The following is a 4,416-nucleotide window of genomic DNA, read 5'->3' on the forward strand; positions in this document are numbered from 1 at the left end:
AAGTCAGTTATGATGTTCTTTGGTAATGTAAATATTCTTTGCTCGTTTCTGTTTGAATAACTGAGGAAATGTAACTGTTTTATTAACTGCTCGTCGTCAAACATTTCAAGAACATTCTTCCTCTCCTGAAAGATTCTCCTCAGCGCCATCACAAACCCCTTCTGGCAACTCCTAACCACTTGAGAGACCTCTCGAGTGGTCTTAAATAACTGGGAGAGTAAGAGTGATTCTTAGCTTTAAGAAATGTGATAACCTCGCCTGTTAATGACGTCATAACCCCTCGATTTCCATAACACCAAAGACGCTTTAATATGTTGTGCGTTTTAATATCGGTGACGACCGCACAGAGTAGCATTATAACAGAGCTTTCAAATGTATCTAGTATGATAAAACAGCGCTGCTTTTTTCCCCCCACATACACACGACCGGAAGGAGCGGAAGCGGAGCACTTTGAGAAGCTTGATAAATACGGGCCCTGATCTCACCATCATCCAGTCTGTCTGGGATTACATGAAGAAACAGAAAAAACTAAGACAGACTAAATCCAGAAGAACTGTGGAAACGTCTCCAAGATGCTTGCAGAAACCATACCTGCAAAGCTACAGTACTGTGAAAAGTTTTAGGCAAATGCTTTCAAAAATAAATGTCATAAATAGATTTTATTTATCAATTAACTTCTATTAACTAAATCAAATCAACATTTGGTGTGACCACACTTTGCATTTAAAACAGCTTTTGTCCTAGGTACACACATTGCCACAGTTCTTCTGGATTTAGTCTGTCTCAGTTTTTTCTGTTTCTTCATGTAATCCCAGATGGGAGACGAGAGAGAGAGACAATAGGGTGACCTATCTGCCCCATATTCTCAGCAGATACTTTTCTTCCCTCTCAATGACACTCTCTACGAAGAATCCATTATTCTCTTCAATACCTGCTGCTCTTTTCTTCCAACAGACTTATTCTCTTACATTCTCACTAATTATGGTTCCCTTTCGAGTCGGTCTCTCAGCATTGCATGCTAACGCTTTTGGGTTATCCAACTCCTTCCTCAAATACTGAAGCATGATTGCATTGCACTGATGTAAATCACCGGCCAATGGCACTTAAGGACCTAAGTTAGGGGTGTATATAACTCGCTGTTCACCACCATTGACCTTCACGAAGCAAGCAAGCATTCCTCGCCGCTGACGCTGAATGCTGTGTGTGTGGCGGACCCATTGAGCTTCCAGATGTGCATGACGCATGTGTCTTCTACCTGTGTGTCTGCACATTTACCCCCTTCCTCTCGTGGCTGGAAGTCTTTGCCATTGCTTCCTTCTAAAGGTGGCACACTACTGCCCATATTGCAGAGAAAGCATATATGGCAGCAGAGCATGCGTTCGAAGGCAGAGCCTATCGATTCAAAGTTCTTCCATTTGGGCTGGCTTTGGCTCAGGGAACCTTCACGAAATGTGCGTAACAGCTCTTTCCCCTTTCAGGCACAGTGGAATATGCATCCTGAACTATTTGGACAATTGATTGGCTTATTTTAGTCTGATCTCAGGACATGTTAGAAAGCCACAAACTTCAGCTCTTAACTTACCTGAAAGATTTCAGGCTGTCAATCAACATGCAGAAGAGCAGGCTTCTTCCCACGCAGAGCGTCATGTTCATGGGCATGAACTTAAATTCGCAAACTATGACGCATCTTTCAAATGCATGTTTGGTCTTAGTCTCGTGTAGCCAGACCTTCAGACTGAAGGCAGAAGGTCTGGGAACCTTGGCCGCTTTTAATGGCCAAGGATCGCCCAAGAGGCCATATCACTGACAGGTAAAGCGACCAATCATGTTTCGCTATGTGCTGCGTCATGTTTAATGTTTTACAATAACACACGTATCCCAGAAATCCTGTATAATTCAACCAATCAGATGACGACTTTGAAACTCCTGAAGTGTTTCCAATTTTGTGTGCCATATGCATCAGACGTTCAGCCAACGGTCCATGGGTGTGACGTCTGAAGCTGAGACTAGTTAACTCAATGATCTCAATGAACTCTGCTCAATCATATGCTATCCAGGGGTGGGTCAGTCCATGGAGAATGTTTTCTTTCCAAAGAAAGAGTTCAGGTTGTGAGATCAGGACTCAACCTTGCCCAACCAGCCTTGGTTTCTGGAATTGATACAGCTTGTTTTGGCTCCCCTGTGGCCAATTCCGTTATGGTGGGATCTGCTCTCCCAGGTGAGGGGCAAAGTGCCCCAAGCCGGAACTGTGGAACCTACACATTTGGCAGGTCAGTGTGTTGGGCAGATGCTGAATGGCAGCTAAATCCTCCTCGTCCTAACCTGTCCCTGGTGCTTAGTGCACTTTCCGAGCCACCCTTTAAACTGGTACATATGGCAGACATTACAGTGCCCTCTTTTAAGACAGCTCTCTTACTCACGCTGGCATGCTTTAAAAGAGTGGGTGATTTATTTTCACTGTCTATGGACGCTGCATCTATGGAACTTGTCTTGCATGTTTATCTGGACAGGACTAGCTAGTTTAGACTGTCTGAGCAGTTGTTTATCTGTTTCAAAGGCTACAATTATGGGCTGCTGGTTTCAAAATTTGTCTCATTGGATTGTAGAAGCGACAGCATTGGCATATGCTTCTAAACGAGAGACTTGCCCCTTTGGAGCCTGCGCTCACTCTACCAGAAGCATGGCTTCTTTGTGGGCTTAGGCTAAAGGAATGTAAATTCAGGACATCTGTCTGGCCCTGGCTGGTCTTCTCAGAACACTTTTCCTCGATTTTACAACCTCAAGATTTCCTCTTTTGCACCACACGTTTTGTCTGTGCAGATAGGTGACAACTGATTGGCTATAGGTTGCCTTCAGTGTTTGGCCACACCCCCTGTGAGTAAGGTGGTTTCACTTAAGTCGTGTAGTCCTCTGTGCCCTGTAGTGCTAGTATGGCGCTGTGTAATTGAATCGCTCAATGTTCTTGACCGCTGGACTTGGCTCAGTTTGGTTTGACTGGGTGAGTGAATATATGAATTACTGAGTATGAGTGCCGGTAAGATTGCTGCCGTTCTTATGATCTGTGAACTTGTGTATTCAACTTTGTGTGCTGGGAGTGTGTCCTCCGTTGGCTGTCAACGGACCTGGCTCTTTGGAGTTATGTCCAGCGACTGTTTGCTGCAATTGTTAGTACACAGTGTGATTTTAAGTTTACCCAAAGTGCTGGCCTGCAATGTCGACCTCTGTTTTTTTTTTAACTGTCAAAAAATTATTTCATCACACCCAGCCACAAAAACATTTAAGTTATCCCAAAAGCTCAAATACTGTCCATTCACAATGGCTACTTTTGGCCTTCATAAGCATAACTGCTTTTACAAATGGAGGAGACGCACTGTGACTCTAAACTCAAATGTGTATTTCTACCCAGACAGAAGCTTACCATCTGCAGAGAGAAACTATTACTCAATTACACCAATACAAGCATGTAATAACACATTGGACTGCGAAAATATTTCACTAATTCACAAGATGTTTTCAAATGGAATTCACTTCATTGCATATATTTTGTGTTTTGGATTGGTTTAATTTCTTTATGCAATTACTAATTTTAAAAATGTCAAACGTTATCATTTATTAATGTGCTAAGCTACTGTTGTTAGAGCACTGTCATTTTTGCTACAATTTTCTGTGTCAATCAAAAATACAAGTACCTAATTGACATGATTTCTCAGTTTTATTCAAGTAACACTAACAGAAGCTATAAAGTATTATAAAACCAGGCAGATAAAGCAATAAAAGCATAATATTAATAAATAACATTATAAACGAATAATAATAATAAATTAAACTATTATTTAAAAAGTTCTTTATAACACCATTAAGGTTCTATATAGCACTTCCAAAGCATGGCTATTTATGGAACCTTATAAAAAATTTATATTTAGCACCAAAAGGGTTCTGTTATTGTAGAAGAACCCTAATCTGGTACTGTTTTGAACCATTTTTCTAAAGAGTAAGAACAAAACAGTATCAACTATAACTGGCAAGTAAGAGATTTCATAGAAAGACAAACACTAAAAGCAAGACCAGGGGGGTATTCCAAAAAGCAGGTTATGTGACATACCCGGGTATGTTTGAGGATAAGCGAGCGGATAACCTCAGCTTTCGGTTCCAAAATCGGAGGTTACTTTCAGGGTATGTAAGTAACCATAGTAACTTGCTCTCTGAAGATAACCTGCTCCGGAGCAGGTTATGTTCCAGGGTTAGTTCACTTCAGCGCAAGCCGCGCACGTGTGATCTACTGACGAGCCTTCAGTGGGCGTGACAGCGCACAACATTATATAATATTACAATATAATTATGTAATATAGCCTACTATAGAGTGGTGTGAAAAAGTGTTGGCCCCCTTCCTGATTTCTTATTTTTTTGCATGTTTCA

The 4,416-nt window shown here is 41.6% G+C and overlaps 1 protein-coding gene across 2 annotated transcripts in view; it reads right to left on the reverse strand.

The window, feature by feature from the left end:
- acox1 (acyl-CoA oxidase 1, palmitoyl) overlaps nt 1–4,416 on the reverse strand; it is a 24,115-nt gene that overhangs the window by 16,339 nt on the left and 3,360 nt on the right. The window lies entirely within an intron of this gene.

Source organism: Sinocyclocheilus rhinocerous, unplaced genomic scaffold (assembly GCF_001515625.1).
Source record: "Sinocyclocheilus rhinocerous isolate Xijiao unplaced genomic scaffold, SAMN03320098_v1.1 scaffold3526, whole genome shotgun sequence".
Lineage (NCBI taxonomy): Eukaryota > Metazoa > Chordata > Actinopteri > Cypriniformes > Cyprinidae > Sinocyclocheilus > Sinocyclocheilus rhinocerous.